The sequence below is a fragment of the Suncus etruscus genome, chromosome 17, assembly GCF_024139225.1.
Source record: "Suncus etruscus isolate mSunEtr1 chromosome 17, mSunEtr1.pri.cur, whole genome shotgun sequence".
NCBI classification, from domain to species: Eukaryota; Metazoa; Chordata; class Mammalia; order Eulipotyphla; family Soricidae; genus Suncus; species Suncus etruscus.
Genome location: NC_064864.1, coordinates 26,103,093 through 26,122,903, shown reverse-complemented (window position 1 = coordinate 26,122,903; position 19,811 = coordinate 26,103,093). Strand labels below are relative to the sequence as shown.

Sequence of the window (19,811 nt, the reverse complement as noted above, 5' to 3'; positions counted from 1 at the left end):
AAATTTTTCTCTAATTTAGAGAAACTGGAAGGGCTTCAGATTTAAAAAAGGAAATATCCTAAAGGTGGAAATATCCTAAAGGTGGAATATGATTTCTATCTTAAAAATAGTTATGCTAGGCCACATCAATGCTTTAAGACTCATTCATTGAACATTATGCCAGAGTTAACTGAAATGGTATCCAAAGATTGGGAGACTACTGCACTTGGAACTAGACTAGACTTCTTTAATGAGAATGACATGGGGTTCAAGTGCAGCTGCTGCTGATGGAAGGCAATCCAAGAGGGCAGGAGGTACATGGATCCCAACCAATCATGAGTTATTAGGCAACTGCTGATAGGCCAGGCAACTAGTCAGTTTGACAGAAGTCCAACCAGGTGGGCAGATTGGGACACAGCTAGAAGCAGCATTATTTAGAGACCCAGCCAGGATAGGAGTGTTCATGATGTGCCAGTTACCAACAGTTTTCTACTCAAGGATTGGTTCTAGCAAACGATAAAGACTTTTTCTTTGTAGAGGTGATAAGAAAAAAAAAAACAGCCTTCGAGTCCAAAATAACAGAATTGAAGTTATTGAAGTAGAATATTAAAAAGCAAGCCATATTATGTAGCCATATAATTATAAAAATGCCATATTTGTCTCCATAGGAAAATAACCTGCTCAAAATAAGTATGTTAGGACACACTCACATAAACTAAATACATATCTTTTATTTGCTTTCTAAGACATTTTGTTGACTGTACTTTCAATATATAATATATTTTCATAGATGTTATTTGTTTTACAATACATATTTTTTTTTTAAATGTGCCCTGATTGAAGCAATAGTACAGCAGGTAGAGGACCTGCTTTGATTATGGCTAACCTGTATATCATCCAAGTATCACAGCTTTTCCTAGAGTAAACACGGAGTGCAGAGAGGTGTAGTAAGTCCTATGCATTGCTGGATATGTCTCCCAAAACATAAACAATGAAAACCTGTTCAATAACTATATGATACTGTTACACAATTACATAAAAGTATCACCACACTTTCTATTTTCAGTATGAAATTAGTGAATCATGAATATGATAGACAACTTAAATGTTTTCAGTACACCATCATTTCTATATATCATATATATTCACTTTCTGTATATCATATATAGAAGTCTTATGATAAATTTAATTTACTAATATTTATTTATTAATAATACATAATACATTTATAATAATAAATAATATCAATGAATTTATGTATTACTAAATTTATTAACACATCAATGTATTTAACTTATTAATTTATTAAATTAAATATCTACTATTACCAGTAATTATAATACAGTAAGCATAAACTAATTGCAATAAAGAGTAGATGTATTTAGGATGAGAATATTCAGTTATGAATTTGGGAACTTAGCCTGAAATTTCAGTTGAAGCACTGTTTTTCTATTATTTTAAACCACTGTAATTTACAATATTATTAATAGTTTGGTTTTATACATACAATGTTTCAGGACCAATATCGCCACCAATGTCAACCTTCCTGTGTGCAGAGTCCAGCCCATGCCAGCACTACCCACCCCAAATTGCCATCATAACAGGCACCTTTTTTAATTTGGTTGTTAAAGTTTGGGTCTCATTATTTTTTTATTGCTGACTTTGGTTTGAGTAATTACTACTGACTATTCTTTTTTTTTTTTTTTTTGGTTTTTGGGCCACACCCGGCAGTGCTCAGGGATTACTCCTTTCTATTTGCTCAAAAATAGCTCCTGTCAAGCTCCTGTCAGGTACGGGGGACCATATGGAATGCCAGGATTCTAACCAACCACCTTAGGTCCTGTATCAGCTGCTTGCAAGGCAAACACCGCTGTGCTAACTCTCCGACCCCTACTACTGACTATTCTTAACACAACCTTGAATCCTTGGCCTCTGTATCCCATCATTTCATATTTGTGTTTCTCCTCCTCCACTCAATTTATTTCCTTTTCCTCAATATATTCTGGGGCCAAGAGTGTTCTCAACAACTGCCATTTAAACCATTTCATGTCCACATGCAGTTAGTTATTTTAAATACAACATAAAAGTGATATGCTGTATCTATCCTTATTTCTTCTGAATTACTTCATTTAACATAATGTCTTCCAGTTTCATCCTTGTTGCAGAAAATTGCATTATTAAATCATTCCTTACAACTATATAGTATTCCAATAAATATATGCCACAAATACACACACACACACATATATATATATATATATATACATACATACATACATACATATATACACCACATCTTAATGATTCACTTGTCTGTTGTTGGATATGTAGATTGATTCAATTTTTTCAGTCCTTGAGATAATCCCCAAAATCAGGATTGCTGGGTCATATAATAGATTAATTCTAAGTTTACTGAGAATCCTCCATTCTGTTATCTATAGAGGCTAAACCAGGAAGCGTTCCTACCAGTAATGGATGAAAGTTCTTTTTTACCACATCCATGCCAACACAAATATTTTCCAATATTTTTGATATGTGCTTCCTCACTAGTGCAAAATTATATCTCATTATTGTCTTGATTTGGTTTTCTCTAGTGATAAGCAATGATGAGCATTTTTTCATGAGCCTGTCAGCCTAATTTGGTCTCCCTCTGAAAGGTATTTGTTGATTACTTGTCTGCATTTTTTAATGAAGTTTTTAGGTTTTATGGGGATAACCTTTGTAAGTACTTTGCATATTCTAGATATTAACCCTGATCAGATGATATGCTAAAAATATTTTCTCCCAATCAGTTAGCTGTCTTTCAGTTTTAGTCCTATTTCTTTTGCCATACATAGTCCTTTTAAATTAAGTAATATTATTCTGAATTTATCACTCATTTGTGGGATAGAAAGAAAATAAAAGTGAGTGTGGGGATGCTATTAAGAAACATTAGAGATGAGGATAAGGAGGATCAATATATTGTAGGAAGCTTGTTACATACAGCAGAGTGTAGTTAGAGTACAGGAGGGTTTACTTTGAAGGTGTTAGTTGAAATTGATCTCTGGAAGAGAACTGGGTGATAAAAGGGGATAAATTCGCATGCATGGCACTCTTTCACTTAAAAATGGTGGACAACATAGTGTCAAAAAGAAAAGAAAAGAGAGAAAAAGAAGTAAAATGTCTGCTCATAAAACAGGCAGGGAAGGAAGAAACATGCATGCGAAAGAAGAGGGCATCTAGGAGAGTGAGAGGAAAAATGGGGGCATTGGTGGTGGGAAATGTACACTGATGAAGGTTATTGTACATTGTATAACTTTGACTCGATGAACCACGTCACCTATGTAAAAATCTGTATTATGAACAATCTTGTAACCACAGTGTTTAAATTAAAAAAAAACTTTTAATTTGATGTAACCCACATATTCATGTTTGATTCTATAGCCCTTGTCATTGTCATTCTATCATTGAAAACTCCATTAAGTCAAAGTCTTAGAGTATTCTCTCTTAATAAAATTTATGGATTAGTATCTAATCTCAGGTAATTTAATTTGCTTTGAATTGATGTTCATATAAGGTGTGAGAAAATAATTAATCTTTTATTTTTACACGTGTTTTTATAATTTTCTCAAAACTATTTGCTGAAGAGGTTATCTTTGTTCCATTCCATTCCATGTTTCTGGGACCTTTACCAAAGATTAATTAACCATATAATTAGAGATAGTCATTAGATATTATATTATGACACATTGATCTGAAAGACTAGCTTTGTTCCAATACCATGCTGTTTGTTTATGTGAAGTAGTGTTATGCTTCTTAGTTGTTGTTGTTTTTTTTAATATTATTTTGGCTATCCTAGGTCTTTCATGGTTCCAGACAAAGTTTATAATTGACTGTTCTAAGTCTTTGAAGACTGTTGTCAATTTGGATAGGCATTACATTGAATCTATATCAGGGGTCTCAAACTCAATTTACCTGGGGGCCTTAGGAGGTAAAGTTGGGATGAGGCAGGGCCACATAGGGATTTCACAAAAAAAAAGGCCTCAAATGTCATTATTAACAGTTTTAATTATTTCTTCTGAACATGAATAGAACATTGAGTGAAGATCATGAACAGTTCTTCTGAACATGTCATCTTTTGCCTATTCCTTGCTGCCAGAGACTTGACAGCGCTTCTCACAAATCTGAACCACATTTGGTTTTAGAGAGGAAGCAGTGGAGACCCTCAGTATGGCTTGAAGATGATCACCATTAAGTCTAGACCTGTACTTTGACTTATTGAAGTTCAATTTGGAGAATAACTTTTCACACAAATATGTGCTCCCAAAAGGATACATCGTGCGCTTGAACATTCAGGAAAGCTCAGGGAAGCTGGGGGGCAATTCTCTCAAAAATTGCCCATGCATGTCTGCTTTTCCACTAATCTCCCTGAACTTGACTTTGAGATCAGAGTTGCATTGCAGGTCAATAAGCTCCATTTGAAGCACAGGAGGGGCATCTTGCACATCAAAGGAAAAGGGGTCCACAAAAATTTGGAAAGTGGCTCTGTGCTTTTTGAAGTCTGCAAATCTGTGTTCAAATTCCTTCTCTAGCTTAAAAATATCATCAACATATTTCTCACCACTGAATGGTATGCCTGCATCCACAAGTTCCTTGCATGCTGGGAAATAGCAAAGGTTTGTCTGAGAGAGCTGGGATTTCCACAACACAAGTTTTGTAGAGAATGCTCTCACGTTGTCATAGGCAGCACTTGTTTAGTTTATTCAGCTTATGTGTGATGTCAACAAGAAAAGCTAAGTCCATGAGCCATTTGTGATCATTCAACTCAGAAACAGCATTCCCATCCTTCTCCATGAAGGCTTTCGCTTCTTCCCTCAACTCAAAAAATCTTTTCAGGACACTTCCCCTGCTGAGCCAACGTACCTCGTGAAATAGAGCACATCTCCCTATTCTGACTCCATTTCCTCTAAAAAAGCACAGAACCTCCTGTGCTTTAAGCCCCTGGATCTGATTTGGTTGATGTATTTCACAACAACAGACATCACATTGTCACACAAAACTGCTCGGGGTATGCGAATGTTTAATGCGATTTTTTTCTTACTAATGCGATTTTTATTGCAATTATTCGGTAAGCAAATAATCGTGAATACTGCGATATTTGAAGGCCAGCTGTGGGCCACAAAATGTTGTACGGAGGGCCGCAAAGGGCCCGCAGGCTGCGAGTTTGAGACCCCTGATCTATATAGAACTATATAGACTATATATAATATATATATAGACTTTTTGGATAGTCTATATATAGTACTATAAAGACTATATTTAAGCAGTACAGTCATTTTGATAACATTGAATCTTCTGCTTCAAGAGCATATAGTATTTTTCCATTCCCATATGTCTTCTTCAGTTTCTATCTACATGTTTTGGAATTTTTGTGGTAAAGATCTCTCACCTGTTTGGTTAAGTTGATTCCCAGAGACTTTTTGACACTATTTTAAATTGCATAGACTAGTTGACCTCATTAATCCCTGAGTCGTTATTGGTATAAAGTAATGCAACAGATTTTTGTGTATGACTTTATAGCCAGCCAGTTTATTGATTTCTTCTTTTTAGTAGATTTTTATAGACTCTTGAGTTTCTTCAGCATAACATAATCTGCAAATAGACATGATTTGACTTCCTCTTTCCTTGTTTCTATTGCTTTGATTTCTTTCTCTTGCCAGTTTACTATTGCTCAGATGTTCAAAACTATTTTGAATGTGAATGGAAACAATGGAAATCCTTGCCTGTGCCTGACCTCAGTGGGAATACTTTCAGTTATTGTAATAATGCCCAGAAACAATAGAGATGAGGGCCGGAAGGACTGGGTCACAATATGAAGCTCATCACAAAGTGTGGTGAGTGTAGTTAGGAAAATAACTACACTAACAACTATCATGACAATCCTAATGAGTGAGAGAAGTAGAATGACTGTCTCCAATATAAGCAGGGGTGGGAAGGAGAAAGGAGGAATTGTGGTGGGAATGTTGCACTGGTGAAGGGGTGGTTTCTGTTTATGACTGAAACCCATCTACAATCATGCTTGTTATTATGGTGCGTAAATAAATCTTTTATAATAAAAAAGAATAATATTGGTCCTGGGCCTTTTGTAGATAGCTATTACTATTTTGAGGAAGGTTCCTTCCACACCCATTTTGCTGAGATTTTAATCATAAATGAATATTGCATCTTGTTAAATGCTTTCTCTGCATCTATTTAGATGTGCAAATGTGTTTTATCTTTCTTTTTACTGTTGTGTTGTACAATAGTAATTTGAGCATATTGAACCATCCTTGCAAATGAGAGATAAAACAAACCCACTTTATCATGGTATAATTTTTACTCTGCTGTCTATAAAAATCTGCTGTTTTGTTCAGTTTGCTAAGATTCTGTTGAGGAAGTTTGTATTAATGTTCATCAGTGAAGTTTTTCTGTAATTTTCTTTCTTGGTAGAACCTCTGTTGGTTTTAGGAATCAGTGTAATTTTAACTTCATAGAAGAGGATACCTGTCTTTCAATATTTTGGGAGAATTCAAAGAATAATAGTAATAATTCTTCTATGAATGTTGTATATAACCCACCCATAAATCCAACTTGTCTTGGACTTTTATTTTGAGGAAGTTTCTTAATTGCTTGAAACAAAGTTAAGAAACGTTCTTCTCCAGAGACTAACTCCTGACCTCCACCCACATATCACCCTACCAACATATAACAGATTTGGCTGTAAAGGGATCAGAACATCTGCTCTCAAGAAACATCATACTTAGCACAATATGTACTTTACATTATTAAAGTTATTAATTAAACTTCACACATTTCTAAGAGAACTTTCCTTATTAGAGGCAATATGCTGCTCTTCTAATGCATTGCAAAGGGAGAAAGAGCTTTTCAAACATCATTTACAAGGCAGGTCTTCCTGGACTTTAAGTAAAAAACAACAATAACTTGAGAACCCATAGGGGCAAATAAGCCACCTCTTAAAGAAATCATGGTGTTAATAATCTCATTTCAAGAAATAAATGTAGAGATAATATAAGGCATATGAGCAGAAATGCTGACTCTAGTGCAGATTGTAACCCTTACCTCTGCATAACTTTGGGCAAACATTTTCCTTATTATGATAAATTTAATCATCAAGAGAAAACGGCCTAAAGAGACTTGAAATATGTGGAATATGTTACTCTGTCAGTAATATAAAGACAAAATCAGTGTTGAAAAGATAGAATAGAACAGGGGTGGCGAATAAGTTCAACACAAACAGCCAACATTTTAAACTGTGAGAGTCAGAGAGCCACACCACGAGTGACCTGCCAAAACAGAAAAACTCATACAAAAGCATATAATTTTAACAATAATCTATTAAACACATATTGCATTTTGTCATTTTGAGTGAGGGTCAAAATCCAGCAGTGATGGTGTGGATGGCCACACTAAGAACTAATGGCCAGATGGGATCCAGCAAAAGGGCATTTTCTAAAGATATAAGAAAGCAAGCAAGCACTAAATTCTTTTTATTCTGTCCTGCTAGCTTAAATTCTTACCTTATAAGCCTGCTTTTCCATCCTTTAAACGACCTAACATCCAATATATTTATTTTATTCTTTTCTTTAATGATAGGCCTGAACCACAGTAAAACATGCTCGAAAATATTAACAAGTATGTTTTTCACTTGTTTTTACATTTCTTAAAGGAAAATATACTTTTAACATTTCTTACAGTATTTCTTTCCTCGATTATATGCTTTATGAAAACTTCCTTTGTTTATATCATGCCTATTTCATTTTAGTTCTAATTGTTTTTTTCTCTGCTGCACTAGCAACTTTGGCCAGCTCTGTTGGGCCTGTGGTCAGTTTTGGAGACTTCTCAGAATTACAGTGTGTTTGACTGAGAAATACTCCTTTTTAGAATATTCCAGTCAGAATGTTGTTCAGTGACTTAGACAAAACCTAAAACATGCTTTTAAAAATAAGGGTTAGAGATCTTAACAAAAGTGAAAATATTAATAGCATTTTCCAAAGCACAGTGACACTGTTGCATACATATTAAATTTATAAAGATCAACTTAAATTTCATGAAACAAAAGGACTCTCAAAATTACTTTTAATACAAAATATGAACTACTGTAGGTTCTTTTTTTTTTTTTTTTGACTTAACCTGGTTTGAATTGGCTCTGGGAAATATTTTTCCATTTGAACCTATTATGTCTTTGCATCAAGTGAATTTGCTATTGTTTGGGTTTTAGGGCAAGGTCAAATTGATTTATGAAAGCTCTATTGTGTTTTTGTTTTTAAATCCTTAAAAGCATCATAGCAAACAGCACTATCACAGAGATGGGCAATTAGTTATCATTACAATTTAAAATCCTTGCTCTCTGCTACAGATTTATTTTCATTTATTTATTTCCATCTCTGCCATCTTAAAAGAGCGACACAGAATTTTTCTCTCAGGTTATCCCTCCAAATGGAGCCAAACGATCAAGGGTAGGTGCTGGAGCAGTGGCTCAGCAATAGAGCGTTTGTCTTGCATGCGGCTGACCTAGGACAGACCACGACTGGATTCTCCAGCGTCCCAATGGTCTCCCGAGCAAGGAGCAATTTCTGAGACCAGAGCCAGAAGTAACTCCTGAGCATCACCAGGTGAGGCCCAAAAACTAAAAGAAAATAAAAAAAAAAAAAGATCAAGGGTAGTCCATGGTGCCCAAGCAAACACTGGGATCTTTTGCCTTTCCAGGACTTGTATGAAAAAAAAAATTAAACAAAAGCAAGCAAACAAAAAAGACAAACACAGCTTTCTGATGCCACTGATTCCAGGCTGCAGCCTAATGTGAGACATGTTTATCTTTGTATTGCTTTATAATCAACAGTTGCCTTTAGAACTTGATGTAAAGTGCCACATGTCCTAGTTTTTCTTTCTGCTCCTATGCAAAGATATCCTTAAGAGTAATGCTTATGCAACAACAAATCTTATATTAATATACAGATTAACAACCTTAAACCTCACTGGAAAACACTCAAGTAGATTTTTGGAAAAATTAAGTCGTGAGGAAGAAATCATCTATAACTGAGGACAAACACATTCCCTCCTTTGAGACTCAAATTTCTTTTAATGATAAATATAACCATATGATAGATGATTAGAATGTTCTTTATATCAAACAGGCTTTGATTATGGGTTTCCAAAGCACAGCACAGCTTGAAATAGCTAATACAATTAATTCTAAATATATAAATAGAAAACTTGAATTCTACTGAACTCTTGAACAAATTCAATTCTCTATTATAATTTTTCACTTTTGAATTTCTGATAATAACATGTACTTTTTGATTTAACAAAATAAGCTTTAAATATCTTTAAAGTGGCAATCAAGATACAAATATATAACCACATAGTGTATGGTAAATAAACTAATTGGATTAAATATTAAATAAATAAGCAGAAATCATTTGATTTACATATTAACATATAAGACATAGAAGGCAAATGTTTTTACTTTCTAGTCAAAAATAATGACATTTATCTCATATAATCATTTTAAATTTATGACATTAAATTGCATGTTGCATGATAACAACTGCTATTAAATGTGTATTATATTTCCTTTGCTATGATGCATAAACAGATTTTATTTGATGACATGTTTTGAATATTAACTTGTCTCTGCTTTTATCCCTGTGATAGAAAAATTCTATTAAATAATACAGTGTTTGATACTAAATGAGTAACTATAAATAAAGTTTAAGCCTCCTATTCTAAAATTTCTATTCCAAATCGCAATGTCCATATAATAGGATTAGGTAAAATTAGAGGACCAGAAAGTGATTGGGTGTTGGAATTAAAACACTTATAGGTATATTAGTGACCTTATAAAAGAAACACCAGAGAATATCACTGTTCCTTCTATCATGTGAAGGTATATAACCCAACTATAAAACCCAATTATAAATAATATTGTAAATGACAATGGTTAAAAGTTAAACATGATTGATTAATTTTTAAAAATGAAAAATGTCATTTTACAATTTGCTTCCTCCTTCAGAAGGCTACCAGCCTAGGAAAACCTCTAGGACAGTTTTTCTCATAGTTTTCATACCTTTCATCTTTCAGCATTTGCTAGTCTGAGTCATCAGTTTTTATCTCTGTTAATGAAGTTGAAAGTAGGATTTTTACAAAAGGGAAATTTTTGAAGTGGGTGTTAGGAACACTACTTTCAAGGACTGGAACAAACAGAAAAAAACAGAGGCAGAAAATAATTCCAATGAGAGAGCTAACTGTAAAAACTAGAACTATAAAGTACAAAGAAAAATAGCAAATATCTCACATTAATGGATGAGGCAATTTTTAAATAAGATATGTCAAAATAGTCACATGGAGAACAGAAATAAAAAATATTAATATTTTTGCACAGAGTAAAATGGAAATTCAGAAATGGAAGGAAATATTTTAATTGTATACCTGATAAGATTTCTATGAAGAAAACATAAAGAAATCTGAAATTCAACATTAAAAATAATCAGTTAAAAGTGAAAAATAGAAGCTCAAGTGAGTACTGTGGATAAGACATTTGCCTCATATCCAAAAAGACTGGATTTGATAACTAAAATTCTATAGAGTCCCCTGATCCCTGAATGATCCCTAGCCACAAAGCCCAGAGTAAGTCCTGAATATTGTCAAGTAACCAAAGTATAAAGTCAACCCAAAGTAAATAATTAAATAAGTTTGAATATATATATTAGATTATAAAGGATATAAAAGTGGAAATATATAATAATCATATTAAAAGAAAGATCAATATGAATGAAATGGATTAAATTAAATCAAACCACTGTAAAATAGTACTTCACACTCAATAAGACTATAATCAAAATACTGTTTAATAGAAAAAATATATATGTATGTAACAGTATGAAAAAAGTAGAACTTTAAGAGATTGCTGAGATTAGAAAGTGATGTAGCTCTTAGAAATAGTTTAAAATTTACTCATAATATTATAAAATAATATCAAATCTACATTGGAGTATAATAGAATACAGTTTAAAATATGCATGCAAAATGTACACACAAATTCTTGGAGCTGAATTATTTATTATAAATAAAATGTAAGAAACAATTCTGATATGCAATCATTGATGAAAATATGAACAATGTATGGCATATAATTGTGATAAAATATTAGTGACAAAAGGAACAAAATGGTGATTTATATTATTTTGTGTATGAAGACTGAAAACAGTATACAAAGTAAAAAAAATAAGATGCAAGGCCTTATATTGCAAGATTTTGCATATATTAAATTACCAGAATAGGAAAATCTGTAGAGAAACTTGTGATTGTTACGGAGAAAATCATGGACACTGAAGGACAACTGCAAATAGGCCTGAAAATTTAATTTTGATTGTTTTATTTTATTAGAGTGAAGAGATAATAATTATCATAAATAATGAAATGATTGATAGTGTCACACCTTTGTAAATACACTAAAACTCTGAAGTATTACACTTTAAAGGATCACATTGTGGACATATTTTATAATATAAGTATTGCATACCAATCAATCAAAATCGCTGAGAAGAAGGAAAAGTTGAGCTGTACTTGTAACAAGAGCCTCAAAGACACCTCTGGTTCTTTTGAATATATGAATATTCTGAGTTGAGGCCCAGAGGCTTACCCATTGATCAAATGCAGAATTCTAGTTGACCCCTTCATTAACTCACTTCAATCAAAGGCAACTCGTGGAAGAGAATTGAATGTTAGCCATTTGTATTCTCTAAGTCTGATTTAAAGTCTCCTTTTGTCCCAACTCGGTGATAGTGAGCTATCTTTCATAGGAAAACAAAACAAAGTCAGCTCTGTGCCAGTCTAGCTACATCCACAGATATTCAAGGTCATACAATTTCTCCTAGGTCCCATATACATGATCCCACTATTTGGCTAGTATTGAGGTCCTACTGATTTGTTTAAGCCAAGAACTAGACTTTAAAACATGCTATATACTGGAACATAGATCCTCTTTGTATTTCTACAAAAATACCCACAAAATGTCTGTAAATAATTATTTATGAAAATAGATATTAGAAAAATTAATAGGTATTACTACAAAACAAAAACTAGAGAAATAAAATGATAGCCAATAGATGGCTGCCAACACATGGTGTTGTGCCAGCTTTGTGCCAGCTCTACTAACCTGATCACCTGGTCGTTTTGCCAATTTTAGTTAAATAGATAGAAGATTCATTAGTGTGGATGGAAAATAGTAGCCAGACCTATGTGGATTCCCAAAACTGTGCATTTAGGCCAAGTACCTATATAGATGTAATCAAACCCTTCATGAGCATAGACCATGAACATTGCCAAATGTGGTTCTCAAACTTTCAACAAAAAAAATTGGGAGAAAGGAACAGAAAGACAGAGAGATAAATTACTTGATTTTTCTCTGCATGCCTGTTATAAATTTTTTGTGCTTCTCACCAAAAACAAAAGACCTTAGTAGACATTGCTCCCAGATGCAGGAAAACAGATTCAGAGAAAGTTCTGTCGTCAAGGTCCAATTGTCTGTGTTTCCAGTGAGACAGAATCCTAATCAAGCAGTCCAGACCCCAGGTCAAATAGTTAGAGAACTGATTGAATCAATCTGCACACTCCAGCTGGAATGCTGGTCTACAAAACACTTCCTCTCTACATCCTAAACTGGATTCCACATCAGACCTCTGCCTCCTTTGTAATTAGAGAACTTACCATTCCTTTCTAGGCTGAATAGCCTAGAGTCCACATCCATTCATCATAAGACAGATCCACAAATTTCACCCACAATTAGTGTCCAGAAGAATTATTCTGCCTTACACACGCTAACATGGACAATGGGGAATTATTTAAAAAGCAGCACAGTACACACAAATCTTGTAGTACAATGGGACCTCACACCCTGAACATTGACATAATGACCTGGCACAGGCCTCAGAAGAATGAGCATTCTCCATTCACCCCTGAACCAGGGAAGCTATCTACGAAACATCCAAGGTTTTTTATAACAACACCTGGAAGCAATCCTCTACCAGGGAAGACCCTACCACTGCTCTGACATCGACCTGCTCAAAAGAGACTTCCCTTAACATTAAGAAGACTTGACAACAACGACCTGCTTACAGGACAGGGTTCTCTGCATTGCCCTTTAATTGTGAGGTGAAACGAGAGGACACTCTGCACCATCCTGACTGCAATGTAGGATATGCAAATTCCAGGATCTTTAATACAGAAACATGATACCAACAACAGAGACTGTGTAAAAAATAAAAGTGTATTGGCACTACAGACAATGACCTAGATTGGACAAACTAGTTTGCCTGGAGCCTAGAGTTGGTCTTATGCCAGGAAACTTCAGGGGTAGGGTCTCCTTGTATTTAGGCCAAGGTTTTCCTTTCCCTATTCCTCATATTTTGGTAGGCCTATGCAAACAATAATTGCCACTCTAACACCATTTTTTCTGTGCTCCTTTGTCTCTAATCCTTAAGAAAAACAACCCACTTAAACTTTTGAGGTTAACTTAAACTAGTATGCATGTGAATGGAAATGTAAAAAAGTACTTTGCCTTCAATGTTTAAGGAGTTACATAAGTTTTATGGCTTTAGATTGCTTTGTGTGCTGCTAAGAAATATTATGTATTACAATCTGGGGACTCGAGGGACAAAGTAATAGTACATGGGTTCTGTTTTATTTTTCTTAATATTCTTTGGCTGAAAGTTCAAAGTTAAGATATCAGCAATGGGACTACTGAGAATTCTGCTTATGGGTGATTGTCCTTCCACTGTAACTTTACCTTGTCCTCTTTCTTTGCATCTTTGTTCCCATAATTAAAAATAAAAAATTAAAAATCTATTGTTTGGGTCAAAATTGTAAGCAGGACTCAATATCACTCTTGTGTATCAGCTTTCACATGTCATTTTTAAAACTTTTGCTTGCACAGCACTGATGAGTATAAGTTGGTACAGTTTCTAATTTGTGGAGTTTAAAAATAAATGTTAAATTAGTATTAAATATTAATAATGTAATTTGCATAATATTCATAGTTGAGTTTCAGATGGACAATGTTCCAACACCAATCTCATCATCAGTGTCAACTTCTGTCCACCAATGTTCCCAAGTTCCCTTCTACCAAAGTCTTCCTCCTTAACAGGCAAATTTTTATATGCATCCAAACACAGATGTAGTGATATTTAAAACAAGAGATCCAAGCTGCAACCACTAAATTTTATTGAATGCCAAGGTTGCAGGCAGGAAGTGAAGAAGGAAAGAAAAAGTTGGGAGATAACAGAGTATGGAAGCACTGATATTGGTTTGACACTGTTGGTGGGTTTCATGTTAAAATGTATGCCTAAGAACTCAACTATCAATAAATTTGTAAACCACAGTGGTTTAAATACAAAAGGAACATATTTAGAGTCAGATTATTGTCATTTAGATTTAATTTTCATTGACTCTGTAATTCATTTATCTAAAAATACCACATCTCCACATCACCAAAGTTCTGAGGCAGCTGACCCATACACCTGTTATCTCATGTTCATCTCTTTTTACTCCCCAACCGCTGACCCATATTTTTATTAATTTTATATCCTGTTGTTTCTATAATGTAGGGTCAAGTGTAATCTGGGTATCTATTCTTTGATATCATGTGTTCCCTCCTCCTGGAATTCTGATATTTAACACAAATAAATTAGACCATCTACATTTTATCATTCTTCTACTAACTCCATTTAATTTGATAATTTCCAGCCCCAAGTGGAAGTGTACTGCATGATTTTATCATTTCCTGCATTGTCACTATGTATAAATACCACCATTATTTCTAATTTAGAATGGGAACATGGAGAGAATTTAATTGGCCTACTCAGTTCTCTTCTAGTATTTAGTACAATTATTGCAAATCCTGACTCAAAGATTTTCAATTCTGTTCCCTCTACAGAGCTGGGTTTCTAAACAGGATTATTTAGAAGCACAACTGTTGTGTTTAACGAGTATATGAGTCACCAGAAATATTCTTCAAAACTTATTTAGATAAGGCAATGGATAAGAGTGTGTGCTTTGCATGTGGCCAACTGGGTTTTGATCCCTAACACCCCATACATGGGGCACGGACTATGTGTCATGAGTGAACCCTGAGTGCAGAACCAGGAGTAAAGAGAGTTTTGTTGGGTGTGCAACAAAAATCAAAACAGATTCATCAAGTCTTTTTGTTTTGAGGATTTTTTGTTTATTTTTTATTCACACATTGCAGTGTGCAAGGGATATTTCTGGCTATGTCTTTAGAAATTATTCCTGGGATGCTTGGAGGCCATATTGGGTGATGGAGATCGAATCTAGGTTGGCTATGTGCAGGGAAAAATACCTTACCTGATGTACTATCTCTCAGGTCCAAGATTCAGCAAGCCTTAGAGAAAGACCAAGAATGTGCGTATGCATGTGTTTGTGTACATGTACACATGTATGCATGTTTTAAGATAAGAGAAAAAAGGAAATACCTCACTCAACTGTATTATCTGTTTATTTTCTGGCCTTCCCAGTGAAAGAGTTTTGTAATTCAATTTATGGCTCTGAATCTTTAGATAAGAAGCATGATGGTTTGGATGAAGTGTATAGGATGGATTAAAGACAATAAACAAGCAAAAAATGGACTGTTCTGACAAGGATCTTGCGGCCCCCCAGGGACCTCAAACCCGACCCGCGGGAGAGGCTTGGAGACCACAACAGTTATTCACGATTCACGAGTCTCCAACAGGATCTTGCATGAAAAAAAGAACAAGAGGGCTAGAGAGAAGGTAGAGAAAGAGCTGTGACTGTAGGGCAAGTGAATTAAATGGTAGGGTGGAAATGGCAGCTTTTTTTGTGACTTCTTCTTTTAGATGAGTTTAGGGACCGTTGTGACAATGATAGTGCTTGAAATAAAATAAAATTCGACCACAAGAAAGGAGATGGAATCAAAACAAACACGTTGCTTGAATAAAATAGTAGAATTGGATCATTTTATCATTACATCAATCTTTGAAAATATTAAAAATTTGTTTCTCTTCTAGCATACGTCTCCAAACTTATTTATTATATTATAGCCACAAAAATTCTAGCAAAACAAGACAGATATAGCCTGAACAAGGGAGACTTTATTTTATCATCTTGATCTATTCTTTAATAAGAAATCACATACAGAAAAAAATTCAAAGGAAGTCAACCTTTCATTTGGAAGAAATGAATATATGTTTATAACTGATACCCTGAACTACCTGATAAATTAACTTAAATCTGGAAGTAAAAATATTGAAAAACAGGTATTTTATTACAGTGATTAATATGTTATAAAATTAATTCTATATGCACCTACAAACAATCCCATTTTTCTATGATTTTATTTATTATCTTATCTTGTTAATTATAACACATAATAATTCATGAATGTTTTTCAAAGTAAATAAAATTAGGTATAACTTAGTGATTAATGAAAATAGAACTTATAAAGTTGCATTTTAATATACTTGAAAACTACTTGGTTATGAGTACTCAGAAGGAAGTGTCTGCTACATTAAATTATACTCGATTAATATGAGACAATTTAAATCTAACTACTTTAAAGTCAGCTTAACAGAAGTTTGTTAGTGAACATAGTTTTGTGGCAGTAAGAAAGAAAAGGATTTGCATTTTTTTTAGTTCTATGGCTAAATTAATGGCCAATTAACATTTACCATTAGTTATTTACCAGTGTATTTTGTTTTATAACTCAGGGATTAATTAATCTAAAAGTTTTGTCATTAATGTAATTGTGAAATAAAAACAATAGACTTATCCACATAAGCACAATCAAAATTAGAATATTCACCATTGATCCACCTGCTTGTCATTCTTGTAACTACATTGTATTTTTTAAACTCCAGGGGAGAGGTGCATGGGGAGGAGGGCGGGCAGACATCTGGCCTCCGGTTTCTTTTTTGATTCTGGAGACCAGCTCGTGCCAGGTGTGGGGTTTGGGCAGGCCCCATACCGGAGCCCTCTCCCTGGCCTGGGGAGTGCTGGGAGGCTTGGCAGGCCCCCAGCCATCCTTGTCTTTTTCCCCTGACTCCAGGCCTTCCCTGGGTGCCAGCTCAGATGGCCAGAAGTGGGTTCAGGTGAATTCTTAGTGGTCCTCAGGCTTCCCCCCTACCTCTCCCTACACTAATGGAAATGCACTTTGGGAGGAGTGTGGTACGTTTTAGTACTGGTTTATGTTGGGACAGTCACTGGAATTTTTTTCTCCTTATTTTCATATCGATAGTATTGTATACATATATTTTATATATCCATAACATCCATCTTGTATTGTGACCTTGATACTGCCCTACAAATCTCATTTCTAATATTTTACTGCCTCAGTCCCAACCCTTATTTCCCTCTATCTTCTCAGTAGGTGCAGCTCATGACATGAAGCTCACCACATAGAGTGATGAGTGCAGTTAGAGAAATAACTACACTGAAAACTATCATAACAATGTGAATGAATGAGGGAAAAAGAAAGCCTGTCTCGAGTACAGGTGTGGGTGGGGTGGGGAGTAGATAGATCTGGGAAATTGGTGGTGGGAATCCTGCACTGGTGAAGGGGGGTGTTCTTTACATGACTGTAATCATACAACTACAATTATATTTGTAATCACGGTATTTAAATAAAGGTAATTTATAAAAAAAAGAAATTAGAGATTATCAAAAAAAAAAAAAGAAAGAAAATTTTGGTTGTACTTGCTCAAGAACTTCTAAATATTCACTTCGCACATATACTTCTCCCAGTGTTCTGCTGTGCACTTATACTCATGTTAAATGTCAACAATGAAATAAAATGTCAACAATAAAAAATAAACAAGCCACATATTGTGGAGACATATGTAAAAATTTATGAATACTGTGGAATATTGCCAGAAGTGATCCTTGAGCACAGGGTGTGGAGTACTCCTTGAGCATCACCAGATGTGTCCCCTCAAAAGATTGTTTATTTAGATCTCAGGAGACAAAACAATAGTGTTACCAATAGTCTTAATAAAAACTCTTATGCTAAGCTTAAATACTGTTAAAACACAGTATTATCTTTAGTCACATTTTGTAGATACACATTTGGTATTCTGTATATTAATATTATATTTAATGCTGAAAAGTAGGAAAATATGATAGAAACCACAAGTCTTGAATTCAAACTTCAGCTGTTGCTTCTAATCTAGTGTCCTGTAAAAATAGCTATTTCCACACTCACATAAAGTGAAGTAGCTGAGTCAATATGTACAGACACTAGCAGAAGTGAAGAATTAATATTGACAATTACTAGGGATGGTAATACTTTGCTGATGTTTCCTTGTTTTTTCTCTTCTTTTATACATAACATGTCCAATTGTATCACTGTTGCCTCTTTTTAGTTGCTTTTTCTAGACAAATACAATAATTTGCCACTTCTCAAGGCTATTTATTTGCCATTATCTCTTAAGTCTCAACCTTCATCATATTTACACTCTAAAGTATCATGAAAACATGAAGTTTAGCATGTAAAATATAATTCATCATCATATTCTCAACTCTATGGGGCACAGAAACTTTTTTATTTTATCAAGTATTAATAATTGTACCTTATTTTATCAAAAGTACAATAAGACTAACAATAAGGTAAAAGAAAGAAGAAAAATACATTTTAGCTGAATATAAAAAGTAATAGGGCTTTTTTTTGGGGGGTGGGAACACCAGATGATCCTGAGGGGTTACTCTTAGCTATGTGCTCAGAAATATCTCCTGGCTCGGTGGAACATATGGGAAGCTGAGGATAGGTCAACTTCCATTCCAGGTCAATCTCATGCAAGGCAAATGCCCTATTGCTGTGCTAAAAGTAATAGTTTTAAACTAAACTCAGCTCTTATGGCCTGGATTGTATGACCTTAAATTGTTTTAAAAGCTTACCTATTACTAGTCAAAAATGTATTACTTGTGACTAATAAAGAAGCATTTCTTAAATATGTATTAGAGCTTCAATATAATACTTGCTTATTCTAAAACAGTTTTCTTCTTAAACTATTTTGAGATAGAGAGATAATACAGCATGTAGAAAATATTGTCTTAAATGTGACAGACATGGGTTAATTGCTGTCATCCCCTATGGTCTCCATGGCACTTCTAGGAATGATTTCGAGTGGAGAACAAGAAGTAGCTCTGGTATTGTTGGGTGTGGCCCATAAAACAAAATAAACTAAAATATATATACACTGTAATATATTTTGTATACACTAGAGTTGTACTTATTTATTTATATAAATATTATATGTCTGTGCATAAAATGTTAAGCACACATATTATAAAGTACATATATAAATATAAATTTATATTAAGTAAATATATATATTTTCCCACAAAGAATAATAAGCAATTAAGAATAAGAAAATATTGTGTCCAAATAGATTTAGGAATTAAATCACTATCAAGAGTTATTTTATGAACATTTAGCAAAATGACCCTAAAGCAGTTTAGTGTGTTTCAACTTAGGTGAATGATGCTTAGTGTAAATAAGAAGTATGTTTTATAGGCTATGAAAAATTAAAGTGAGTATAATCTCAAGACATTTATTAAAAATAACTACTTGATGCAGTGTTGATATTTTACATCATGCACACAAATAATTATGCTTAAAACATATTCAAAGTGTGCTCGCTTCGGCAGCACATTACTAAAACTGGACCGATACAGAGATTAGCATGGCCCCTTGCGCAAGGATGACATGCAAATTAGTGAAGCATTCCATATTAAAAAAAAACAACACCATATTCAAAGTATCTGGA

At 34.0% G+C, this 19,811-nt stretch overlaps 1 protein-coding gene and 1 non-coding gene across 3 annotated transcripts in view; one reads left to right on the top strand and one right to left on the bottom strand.

Annotated features, from left to right (window-relative positions):
• NRG3 (neuregulin 3) overlaps positions 1-19,811 on the bottom strand; it is a 1,117,732-nt gene that overhangs the window by 138,896 nt on the left and 959,025 nt on the right. The gene's annotated exons all lie outside the window — the stretch shown is intronic.
• On the top strand, positions 19,678-19,780 carry LOC125995463 (U6 spliceosomal RNA). Its single transcript, XR_007490985.1, has one exon. It is a non-coding gene; the product is annotated as a U6 spliceosomal RNA (small nuclear RNA).